Raw genomic sequence first — 13,403 nt, forward strand, 5'->3', positions numbered from 1 at the left:
GCAGAAAAGTAGTACTCTACTATTTACTGGCCAACAGTTGGTGCTTCATTGCTTTGGTCTGATTATACAATGGGCATCATTTTGCCTAAGTTAAAGTTTGTATTCCGAAAATAGTCTCACGGTATGATCGAGAGAAGACCAAATCATATTGCAGTGGATGTTCCTCCATCATGTGTGGTTCATTCTCATGGTTCCAGCTGTTGGTGAAACCACTTACGTTTGCAAGAGGAATTGTAGACTTCACAAACAAATTTGTCTTTCAGTCTGTACTGAATGTTGGCCAATAGAAGCATCCATGTTAGTAGGAAGAGTAGATTCCTTTTCTAGATCTTTGCTTTCCGAGCTACATATTTGTATATGATCTGTGAATCATTGAGATGCATTAGCATGTTGATCTTATGTATGGGAATCGTACTAGTTAGTTTTAGTTGCGACACAAGATCCGAAGTGGCTGATCTTTGCTTTTGGAGCTACATATTTGTATATGATCTGTGAATCATTGAGATGCATTAACAGTTAGTTATTTCTGTTTGCTCAGTGTTTACAAGTTACTGATCGATCACTAGCTAGCCTACAAATGCGCTCCCGGCAGTTTTATTCGCGACGCAAGATGCAAAGTGGCAATTTTTTAAATAAAAATGCCTACTGTCGGTGTCAAAACCGGCGGATCTCGGGTAGGGGGTCCCGAACTGTGCGTCTAGGCGGATGGTAACAGGAGACAAGGGACACGATGTTTTTACCCAGGTTCGGGCCTTCTCGATGGAGGTAAAACCCTACTCCTGCTTGATTAATATTGATGATATGGGTAGTACAAGATGAAAGTGAAACTATCCCTAGGTGGTTTTGGTAATTCATAACAACATATAGCTCATTGAGCTAATGCTATTCCAAGACTATTATTTCAGGAAAGCTCAATGAATGGCATGGCATGGATGATGAAAGTGGATCCCTCAAAACACTAAGGACAAAGGATTGGCTCAAGCTCAAAAGCTCAAGACTCTTCATTTTACATTTTAGTGATCCAAGATCACATTGAGTCTATAGGAAAAGCCAATACTATCAAGAAGGGATGAGGTGTTGCTTAATGAGCCTCTTGCTTCATGTGCTTAGTGATATGCTCCAAAACCCTCAACTACTTTCCCACATCCACAAATGACCTAAACCTAAAGCCAAAATCGGTCACACCGATTCTTTCTATCCGGCGCCACCGATTCCAAAAGTCATAGCCACTGCCACAAACCCTAAGCAAATCGGTCTTACCGATAGGGATCTCGGTCTCACCGAGATGGGGTTGCAATCTCTCTGTTTCCCTTCGTAACATTTCGGTCTAACCGAAGTGAGCGATCGGTCCCACCGAGATTGCAATGTAAACTCTTTGTTTCCTTTTTGTAACATTTCGGTCTCACCGAAAAGAGCAAATCGGTCCCACCAAGTTTACCTGACCAACTCTCTGGAAAGCTTATTACCAAATCGGTCTCACCGAGTTTGTGTAATCGGTCTCACCGAGATTACGTTATGCCCTAACCCTAACCGAATCGGCCTCACCGAGATGCATATCAGTCCCACCGAAAATCACTAACGATCACTAGGTTTACTAAATCGGTCCAACCGAGTTTAATGATTCGGTCCCACCGAGTTTGGTAAATTGTGTGTAACGGTTAGATTTTGTGTGGAGGCTACATATACCCCTCCACCTCCTCTTCATTCATGGAGAGAGCCATCAGAACGAACCTACACTTCCAACTTACCATTTCTGAGAGAGAACCACCTACTCATGTGTTGAGGCCAAGATATTCCATTCCTACCATATGAATCTTGATCTCTAGCCTTCCCCAAGTTGCTTTCCACTCAAATCTTCTTTACACCAGATCCAAAACCTATGAGAGAGAGTTGAGTGTTGGGGAGACTATCATTTGAAGCACAAGAGCAAGGAGTTCATCATCAACGCACCATTTGTTACTTCTTGGAGAGTGGTGTCTCCTAGATTGGCTAGATGTCACTTGGGAGCCTCCGACAAGATTGTGGAGTTGAACCAAGGAGTTTGTAAGGGCAAGGAGATCGCCTACTTCGTGAAGATCTACCGCTAGTGAGGCAAGTCCTTCGTGGGCGACAGCCATGGTGGGATAGACAAGGTTGCTTCTTCGTGGACCCTTCATGGGTGGAGCTCTCCGTGGACTCGCGCAGCCGTTACCCTTCATGGGTTGAAGTCTCCATCAACGTGGATGTACGATAGCACCACCTATCGGAACCACGCCAAAAACATCCGTGTCTCCAATTGCATTTGAATCCTCCAAACCCTTCCCTTTGTTTTCTTGCAAGTTGCATGCTTTAATTTCCGCTGCCTATACACTCTTTGCATGCTTGCTTGAATTGTGTGATGATTGCTTGACTTGTCCTAAAATAGCTAAAATCTGCCAAACTCTAAAATTGGGAAAAGGTTAAGTTTTTATTGGTCAAGTAGTCTAATCACCCCCCTCTAGACATACTTCAAGGTCCTACAACTGGTATCAGAGCATTGGTCTCCATTTGCTTTGATTTCCATAGGTTTTGGTGGTCATAGCCTTGGTTTCACAACCTAGGAGAGTATGGCGTCTAGCGAGGGAAATTATCACCTTAGAGGTCCTTACTTTGATGGTACTAATTTTGCTAGTTGGAAGCATAAGATGAAAATGCATATTCTTGGACATAACCCTGCCGTTTGGGAAATTATTTGTATTGGCTTGCAAGGTGAATTCTTTGATGGGAGAGAACCGAACCGTGAAGCTAATGCGGAAGAATTGAAGATGCTGCAATACAACGCTCAAGCATGTGACATCACCTTCAACGGATTATGCCCCGAAGAATTCAACAAAATCAGCCGTCTTGAGAATGCAAAGGAAATTTGGGATACTTTGATTGATATGCATGAAGGTACCGAGTCCGTCAAGCAATCCAAGTTGGATATGCTCCAAAGTCAGATTGACAAGTTCAAAATGAAGGATGGTGAAGGTGTCGCTGAAATGTACTCTAGGCTTGCTCTTATCACAAATGAGATTGCCGGCTTAGGGAGTGAAGAGATGACCGACAAATTCATCATCAAGAAAATCCTAAGAGCATTGGATGGAAAGTAAGATACTGTGTGCACATTGATCCAAATTATGCCAAACTACAAAGATCTCAAGCCAACGGAAGTCATTGGGAGGATTGTTGCTCATGAGATGTCACTCAAGGATAAGGAGGAACTTCACAACAAGTCAAGTGGTTCTTACAAAGCCTCAAGTGAAGCCCCCACATCATCAAGTGAGAAACCAACCTACAATGAAGAATTGAGCTTAATGGTGAAGAACTTCAACAAATTCTACAAAAGTATAAGCAAAGAAAGAAGCTCCAAGTCAAGGTCTTACAATGACAAGAGATCTTCTAGTCGAGAGCGCAATTGCTACAATTGTGGGAGACCCGGACACTACTCCAATGAGTGTACGACACCCTACAAAAGAAGAGAAGATTCTCCAAGAAGAAGGAGCAAAAGAGAAGAATCACCACCAAGAGAGAGGAGGAGTAGAGATGATCGTTATGAACGAAGACCCTCACGGAGAAGTAAGGATTCGGAAAGAAAGGACAAGTCATCAAGGAGCTACACAAAACAAAGACATCAAGCTCATGTTGGTGAATGGGTTTCCGGCTCCGACTCCGACAATCACTCCGAGAGAAGCTATCACTCTGACTCTAAATATACTCAAGATGAAGGTGTTGCCGGTCTAGCACTTGTGTCAACCAACTCCTACGACATATTTAACTCACCAAATGAAGGTGTTGGAAGATGCTTCATGGCCAAATGTCAGGACCCCGATCCTGAGTCACACAGATCTAGCATGTAACACATCATATCACTTTGCGGCCTCACGCACGGTATTCCCATGGGTGCCACCTTACCTAGCCCGGGACCATTTGCGCCTTTTGGCTCACGTATATGATAGTGCCGCTAGCATCCATATGACAAAGAACCCGGGCTGACATGGCTAGTCATGAACCCAAAGTGGCACTAACTTACAGGGACAGGCATACATGACCCAACAACGAACGTGTCGGTCATCAGCAAGTGAATTCGGTCTGTAGCAACTGGGCTAGTAGGACTCCGGTAAACCGGGCTGTAGCAGGCTAACAGGACTCCGGTATTCATCGCGTGACATTTCCCCGAAGGGATAGACACAGGAACAAAGAAGGACACATGCCGGCCAGCCTAAGTGTTCCGGAGCAGTAGCAAGCTACCAGGGCTCAGTGGAAGCACTAGGAGACATTTCCCGGTAAGAGAGGCTACCAAGGATAAACAACTAGATAGTCAGATCCCACACATACCAAGCATTTCAATAGCATACACACAATATGCTCGATATGTGCAAATACAACATGGCATCACACCATGAATCTACAACTCAAGTACTTATTCAATAGGCTCCGAGGAGCGAGATATTACAAACATGGGTCTCATGACCCAGCATTCAGAGCACACAAGTCAAGCACAAGTGGAAGCTTAACATGTCTGAGTACAGACATCTACAAATGAAAAAGGCTAAAAAGCCTGACTATCTACCAGATCCTGCCGAGGGCACAAGATCGTAGCTGAGGTAACAAGCTAAACGTCGAAGTCCACGTGGAACTACTAGCGAGACTGAAGTCTCTCTGCAAAAACATAAATTAAGCAACATGAGTACAAATGTACCCATCAAGACTTACATCAGAACTATCTACATATGCATCATTATCAACAAAGGGGTGGTGGGGTTTAACTGCAGCAAGCCAGCTTTGACTCGGTGGCTATCCTGAACTACGACTGCAAGTAACTCTTTTAAGGTGGCGCACACGAGTCCACATATTCACCATATCAATACACCACTATGGATCCGCTCCCGTCTCCCTACGAGAACGCCATCCATAGCACTCACGCTTATCTTGTGTATTTTAGAGTATCCACTTTCACTTGTCTATGAACTATACAGGCAACCCAGAAGTCCTTTACCGCGGACACGGCTATTCGAATATATAATGTTAACCTTGCAGGGGTGTACTTCTTCACACACGCTCTCGCCACTTACCGCCATGTACACCTCGTGTATCTCGGCAACCTTCAAGCGGAAGCCTGGCGAGGGAGTCGGCCACGACCTGACTAACCACACAAGTCTCTAGTCCAGGTTTATCGCCTATTAGGGTTCCATCCGCAAGGAGATCCAGCCGGGGTGTCGCTCACGGCCCCAAACGATGTGTGCAGGGTTCCCAAGCCCACCATCTGGGTGCTACTTGGTACACCGGGCCACTGTGCCTAGTCTGTCCCAAGCCCACCTGTACCGGGTGCCACTTGGTAGACTACTAACACTACCTACAAACACCAGAAACTAGTTGCAACTCCTGGACAGAGATCGAGTTGATTAATAAGTTGAGAGGGGCACTTAAGCATTCCAATGTGTGGTAGTAACTGGTCATGGATCAAAAACATAGAACTCAGTTCCTGAGGACGACTGCGATGAGACAACCCACCATGTACTCCTACATGGCCTCTCACCGCTACCTTTACCAAATCGTGTTCACACACTTAGCTCTCAAAAGTAGGACATGTTCACACACCTCTGATTCATCCCCGATGAATCAGACCTGACTCAACTCTAAGCAGTAGCAGGCATGACAAACAAGCATGAATGAGTAGGCACAACAGGGCTCAAACAACTCCTACTCATGCTAGTGGGTTTCATCTATTTACTGTGGCAATGACAGGTCATGCAGAGGATAAAGGGGTCCAGCTACCACAGCAAGTAACAAATGAATCATCGCTGTCCTAATGTAGTAAAAGAGAGCAGGAGCGAGAGAGTGGGATTGTATCGGAATGAACAAGGGGGTTTTGCTTGCCTGGCACTTCTGAAGATAGAAATAGTTCTTCATCGGTGTCATCGATCACCTCGTCGATACACGTCTACTGAGAGGGGACAAGCACCGACAAACAAAGAAGAAACACAATCAATGCAATGCAACAATATGATGCATGAATGCGACATGGCAATATGCTGTGGTTTGTGCTAATGCAACTAAAACCAGATTAAATGAAGTTGGTTTGAATCCAAGATTCAATTCAAACTCCACATGTGGTTATTTAAATGCCATTTAATTGAATTGTCCTAAACAGTAGTCATAAGAAGTTCTAACATGCATTAAAATAGCACAGATGGATAGATTGGATTTTTCTGATAATTTTTCATATGTAAATTATTTCATTCTGAGTTACGGTTGAATTTATATGAATTTTTGAAGTTTTGGATATTTCTGGAATTTCCTGAATTAAAATTAATCCAGAAAATAGCTTATTGCGTCAGCATGACAGCAGCATGATGTCAGCAGGTCAACCGGGGCTGTCCCAGGTCCAACCTGACGTGCGGGGTCCACACGTCAGCGACTTGGGCTAAACCCGGTCAAACGCAATGCTGACTGGGTTTGACCCTGCAGTAGGGCCCGCTGTCAGTGGCTATTAGGGTTGCTTAGGTGGCGGGGTTAGCGTCTAATGACGGCCACGTCGACACTCGCCGGAGCATGGCCGGCGACGACCACAGCCGACGGCGGAGGCACACCGGAATCGCGGCTTCGGCGTCCATTCGACGCGCGGATGGGTGCTGAGGGTGTCTGGCGCTCGCGCGCATCTAATGGAACATGTGGGAGGCCGTGGGGTGGCCTGAGGCGACGGCAACCACGACGGCGGCGGCGGCCGGAATTCGGGCAAGTGGCAAAATAGCGCTACGGTGCATTATCGGGGAAGACAAGTAGTTCTACGGCCTCCTGGAGGTGAGAGGATCACAACTAGCTCAAGAATTCGAGTGGAGAGGCGGTGTTGAGGAAGAAGACAACGTTGAAGGCCGCTCTACGGGGCGTCCGGGCTTGCGTGAATTATCTAGGAGGAAGAGGCGGTCGTGGCGGTCCTTCAGAACACGGAGAGAGGTCGAGGGGGAGGCTGTGGCTACGGTTTCGCGGCGGCGAGCGCTTGGCGACGAGCTCCGCTCGGTGGGAGAGAGAGGGAGCCAGAGGAGGGGGGAAGAAGGCATGGGAGAGAGTGAGAGGCCTGGGGGGGTGCGTGGCGCCCTCGGGTGAGTCCAGCGGCGAGCAGGCAAGCAGGAGGTGGCTGGCGCGTGCGCGCGCGCGTGGGGCACACGCTCTCCTGCCTACTGGCAGGAGGTTGAAGACGGTGGCGGCTGCGGTGGGCTAGGCTGCTGCTGGGCTGCGCCGTAACTGGGCCAGTCAGGTAAGTAGGCCAGGTAAGTGCTCTGTTTTATTATTTTTTTACTATTATGTTTTGTTCTGTTTAATATTCTGCCACTGTTCAAAATTCAAACAATTTCAAAACAGTGACAAAACCCTTTGAATAATTTTATGTTGCAGGATGGACATTTCCAAAAGCACATAAAATTTTTCAAAGATATTTGAAATTATATTCTAGTTATATGAATATAACTCAAATTCAAATAGCTATTGATTTAAATTCAGAGCCCCAGAAATAAATCCTTAAAAATGTTCCTAAATTCTGGTTTGATATATAGCTCTTGCCAAAATTCTCATACATTGCAAAAGGACATCTTGGAAACAAAGAATGAGATTTCCAGGGTTCCTTGCCCTTCTTTTATTTAAAGTTTTTGAGGCTTCCACCTTCCTCAGTTCCAAGTTTCAGAAATTTAGACATGATGCATGATTGCTCTATGATGCAACTAATACAAGCAATAATCTAGGGCTGTGACAACTCACCCCCACTAAACAAGAATCTCGTCCCGAGATTCAAGACATGAGGTAAGTAGACAGAGGGGACACAAAGCTAACACGATCTTCATGATCCAATTGCCCTTCTCGAAGATGTTGATTCATTTCTCCAATTGATCTTGACGTCTTTGCTTCCGAGACCTTCATCAAACACGAGGACAGAGACAACTCTACAATGATGGATCATCTTAATGATCACAAGATCAACTTACGGAACGAGATGTAAGAACATCTCTTGAGCTGAGACGCTAATCATACATCTAGAGTGATGGAGTGAAACAGATGACGATGGTTCAGTAGATAGGCAATAGTTCCACACTGAAGAAGGTGGTGAACGGCTGCCAACATAGCGAGGAGCTGAGTTGCCATGATACCATAACGAGACATCTTAGAGGAGGTGACTCGTAGAATTAACCCTTAAGCGGCAAAAAGAATTACTTTTGATACATAGATCATTGAAACTCTTCTTACCAGGCCAAGGCAATTCACAAATGATTGTTTAACGGAGTTCGAAGAAATTGCATACTCAGATCGGAAAGAAGACTATGGTTATAGAACAACTCGGCAAATGGGAGGCACATTCCAATTGATACCGAGAATATAACCTAGTGATGGAGTGTGCCCTCAAGAACTTGAGCATTTCCATATTCATCAAGGTTTTACCAACATCCGTGTCAAGGATCCTGGCAACACAACATACCACCATGATGGATAGTGATGGATGATGCAGATGCAAACGAAGATAACACCTTCTTAGATTTCACCTTAGTGAGGACAAGGAAACAGAATCTGGATGATCGACCGAGAGACATTTAGCACTCTGCTTCTAATGTTCTCCTTGATGTACTAGCGTATCACATTCATAGATATGGTTTGATATCTAGAACATCAAGTAAAAGGTCGGACTTCGGGAACACAAAAAATCATAAGGAACAATTGTTGGAGTAAATCCTATGAAATCCTTATGGGGAGGTGGCCAACTTTCTCAATCAAGTTACTACAATAATAGATCTTCCGGCTGGTGTGTTGGCCACGACATCCACTTTACCGGTTACAGAGAGACCAGAATTATAGTTCTTGGGAAACGTTCCAACCATCACATCTGCCTGAGATTCAGATCTGGTTGGTGGCAGGATATTCCAGACTCATCGAGTCTAGAAAGAAAAATGATAGTTTGCAACACAAATCGACGAGATGACGTAGCGAGATTCTCGGGAAATGGACTACGATAGCAAGCTCCAAAACATGAGCTAGTTCTGCTACAAACATGTGAACATGTTGTCCCAGACAAACATGATCACATGGTAGTCTTACAATAAAACACTACCGAGTTCAGGTGGGGAGCCATCATCGAGGATATCGAAGTCCTTGCATAAGGTATACTCTTAAGAAGGAGCTTCTTCACCTTGAACAAATAAATCAGTGGCTTGGTGTGCTAGGGGATACATCTCTACTCCTATAAAATACCCAGTTGGTGGTGATGGTGTGCCTGCCATACTTCATTTTGGGCCATCAGATCTGCATCGGATGCATGGGAGGCAACCACGCCTTACTCTCTTGGTTTAGCTACATTCCTCACCTTATCCAAGCCAAGCACTGGATCCTTCACGAAAAAGGAAGAAAACACTGGAACCGAAGAGGGCAGCGGCCACTGCCGCACACCGCCGGCGCCGTCCGCCCCCGATTCCACGATGCTCCTCTTACCTTCTCCTCTGACGCAGCTGCGCCGCCGCCCACCATCTGCCCCTCGTTCCCCGAGTCTCCTCCTCCCCCCGCCCCATCTCCTGCGACGCCTACGTTGGCGAGTACGCCGCCGGCACATTCCGTCCCTCGAGTCCGCAACACCATTCCTGCCTCCTCCTCTGATGCAGAAACCCGACTACCCACCACCTCCCCCCTCCTACTGGCCGGCTCCTCGGGTCCTCCTCCACGCTCTACTCATCCTCAGCGGCGCCGGCGCCGGCGCCAGCTTCCCTGCCGACGCGCTCCACGGCCGTCCTCTTTGTGCACACGCTGGTCCACACCCATGTCCTCCTTCAGTCGACCCCGTCTCAGATACAACTGGTCTGGTGTGATGGTTGACATGGGGTACTATGCCTCTGCTTCCCAATCCGTCCCGCCTCCCAAGTTCAATTTTTTTCTGTCCTTAGAGTTCAAATCCGCGCGCCCAGTTCGAACTGTCCAGAAACCACTCCTGCAGCCCAGTATAAATAAGTGGGTAGGCTTATGGGACTCACGCTGCTCAAACTACACCTCCAAGAAGGCACGCATTAACCTTCAGATCGAACAAATTGTGGGGAAGTGTGATTCACTCCTCTTCGCCATCTAATCTTCATCAAGGGCAAGGTATGTGCTGTGAATGAATAGTAAAATCTTCTCTACGATCACATCAACTTCATCTTTGTTATTAGACAATACTTACTTGTGCAATTGCATATGTGATGGTGGTAACAGATGGAACTGTCTTCTATTTTTTTCCATCAGTAGTGTTTAGTTGCAATGTCTTATCCAGAATCGTCTTCTGGAATGAAACTTTGAGTATTAGAAAGGAATGACAAACTAAGGATTTGAAGGTTCATTTATTATAGTGATGGCTATATTTGCCATAGGCCAAGTGCTTCCCCTTTCAGCTATGGAGTGGCATGGTATTCCACGAGAGAGCTTTTTGTGGCAGCGTGATGGCCATACATAAAAATAATAATTCATTCTAGCTTCCCCGTCTAAATACTGTATCAGTAGTAGTTGGAAAAGTACTGAATGCTACACATTTTACATAGCTGACTCCAACATCCAGGATTATATATATATCTAATCTGGATGTAGTTTTTATTTTATAGCTTATTTCATCTAATCAGTCTGCAATTTGATTGCATTATTTTGTAGCCAAGTTTAACAGAACTTGCTCCAGTGGCATGCCAAGTGCTCATACAAGTCTATTTATATATATGTGAGCCAACAAATATGACAAGCTCAAGTCACTCGTCTTTGGATGATGAAGTGACAAAAGAATCATCTATGATTTTTCGTACTAATGGCATGCTCATATCAACTGATGACTTGGTGCGAGGTGAAAGTTCAAAAGGTAAATGTATAAGGTGAAATTGTGTGTATAAGTAATTTATTGAACTACTTAATTAATTTCTCGTAAAAATGTTGTAGGGCGAAAGTGTGCACGTGAAGCCATAAGATATGCTAGCCGTACACCAGAACAAATCCAAGCAAGGCGAGAACGTGTTAGAGCACGTCGGCGAAATTTAACACCTGTTGAGAAGGAAAATATTAATGCACACAGAAGAGAGGAAATACAATGAATGACACTTGATGAGAGGAATGCAAGCCAACGAGCGCGTAGGCAAAGTTTGCCATTAGATGAGAGGCAAGAAAGAAATCCACGCCGGCGAGCACGTAGGCAAAGCCTACCACCTGAAGAGCGGCAAGCACTCCTAGCTCAATGTAATGCAAGCTACGCATCTAAACGAGATGCCATCTACAGGGATTCTGTTGCACTATGTTGCTCTTTCTAGAGCTACATCTAGAAGTAATATGAAGATTCTTACTGTCCCAGATAAGCAAAAGGAAGGCCAGTCCTACTCCATTGCAAATTTTACAAAGAACATAGTCTACAAAGAAGTTCTTAGCATGTAGTATAAGGTATGAATCACACAAGTACAATTCGATGGCCGTAAAAATTCAATCTATCTAGATTACTAGGGTCAGCCATCTAAAATTGCTTCCGATCTATGGTTCTGAAGTTTGTGTGGAGGACTTTCAGGAAAACAACTAAGATGCTTGCTTTAGCGTTCATGATATTTTTGCAGAAAATATTGTACATGTATTCGAATTGTTTTTTGGTAGTTTTCTTTATTACTCCCACTGTTCAAAATAATTTGGATGACACCTACAGCAGCTCGCTTTCTCATCGATGCCCCTCCTTTGCTTGATAGTTCCACATCAAATCTTTCAAGTCACAACCTAGATATTTGTTTCCCTACTATATGTTATCTGTGGAAACCTGGTTGATGCAAGAAAGTTAAAAAGAGGGCAAGTACTATTTTTTGTATGTATGTACATGTGCATTCACCACCTTCTATATATATATATACATGATTCAAAAGCATGTTTTACTGTACATTTTGTTCCTTTGCTCGATACAAAATGTATTGCAAGTGTTGTTCATTGTTTTTTCCTTGACTAAATATACTACAGACCCTCTACAGGCTCAATTTTCCTTTTCCTGAATATATTTGACAATTATGTATGCAATACTGATTGTCTGATATCCTTTATTCCTCTTGGGTGAGCAGATGGATGACGTGAGAGCCCTAGAGCTAATATTGTTGGCATAAATGTTTTGATCAAACAACTAAAGAAGAGTATACTATGCTGAGAAATGACTTCATGGCCTGATAGATGCCTAAGGTATGTAACTAATTAAGTGGAACTAGCTATTTGAGTCATGTCTGGAATATTTCCTCTCTTCATGGTGGCGCGGTATTACAGATTCATGTTTCTTGTACATGTTTAGCAAAGCTTCAGTTAAACACTCCTTCAATCTTGTTTGTCCTGGAACCATTTATAAGAGTGCTCAAGCTAAAGTATGTATGTTATTTGGGTGTACTAATTGGTGCCATTTATCTTCACAGTAAGTCTGGTGGCATGAAATGTTCAATTCCTGGATGAATGGTAACACAGTAGCTTGTTTTGCTTTCTACAGCCTTTCCAAGGAAAGAAGCAGTTATGTTGCAGTGGTAATAAGGCTTGACATGATGATATGTATTGGAGATTGCTTGTTGTGCTGGAGATTTTGGGAGATCTGGTGTGAGTGCAGTCATCACATTTATCACAATTCGGAGTTATCGCCTGCAATGCTCACGCGGCTTGCGATTGACGAAGCCAATGTTCGAAGGATGCTGACGCACGACACATCATTTTGCCAAATTAATCTAGCTTACCGAGCCCGATCATTTTGGTTGACCTTGTATGTACTCTCTTATATATGCAAGTTATGTACCAATTGTTCCTACGAGATGGAGATGGAGCAGAAAGAGTTTGGCCTGGACAAATGGGATTAGAAATCATATGTTTGACCTTCTTTGATGTCTACCTATCAATAATAATATATCATTACTTTTATCAATGCCTCGGTACATTTTTATTGTCCGTAGTAACATATGAGTTCCACACTATAATTTAGGTCCACCTTATCTTTTTTTGATCCCGTAGCGTAGCACGGACATCTTACTAGTATGGAATGAAGATGATCAGTCTATCAGACCATAGAATACTTCGCACATGCATGACTGACTTGGGATGATTCCAGAGGAGCAAAAACAAACTTTCTCGAATTCACGGCGGCAACTTACATCAAATGCACGTGAATCAAAGGAAGTCACTTCTTTCATCCAAACGTATACTTCATGAACGGGGCATGAAGGAAATGCTTACACAAGTTTCCAACACTAGCTGGATGTTCAACACAAATCATGGAGGAGATAAAATGTTGCTGATGGGCTCAACAACAACTCATCGGAATTACCATATCACTGGACTTCCACCGTTATGTGAACAATGTGATAGTATTGGTCAGACCAAAAGATGTAATGGTGTATGCTCGAGGAATCAACCACGAGTAAGACAAC

The 13,403-nt window shown here is 44.3% G+C and overlaps 1 protein-coding gene and 1 long non-coding RNA gene across 3 annotated transcripts in view; one reads left to right on the forward strand and one right to left on the reverse strand.

The window, feature by feature from the left end:
* The window catches only part of LOC123117376 (basic blue protein-like), an 88,819-nt gene that overhangs the window by 31,191 nt on the left and 44,225 nt on the right, over positions 1–13,403 (reverse strand). The gene's annotated exons all lie outside the window — the stretch shown is intronic.
* LOC123117377 (uncharacterized) lies at positions 9,906–12,816 on the forward strand. 2 transcript variants are annotated; one of them, XR_006457354.1, is made up of 4 exons: positions 9,906–10,110; positions 10,648–10,846; positions 12,069–12,183; positions 12,408–12,816. It is a non-coding gene; the product is annotated as an uncharacterized lncRNA (long non-coding RNA). The 2 variants fall into 2 exon arrangements; XR_006457355.1 differs by lacking the exons at positions 12,069–12,183; positions 12,408–12,816 and adding an exon at positions 10,924–11,028.

Source organism: Triticum aestivum, chromosome 5B (genome assembly GCF_018294505.1).
Source record: "Triticum aestivum cultivar Chinese Spring chromosome 5B, IWGSC CS RefSeq v2.1, whole genome shotgun sequence".
Lineage (NCBI taxonomy): Eukaryota > Viridiplantae > Streptophyta > Magnoliopsida > Poales > Poaceae > Triticum > Triticum aestivum.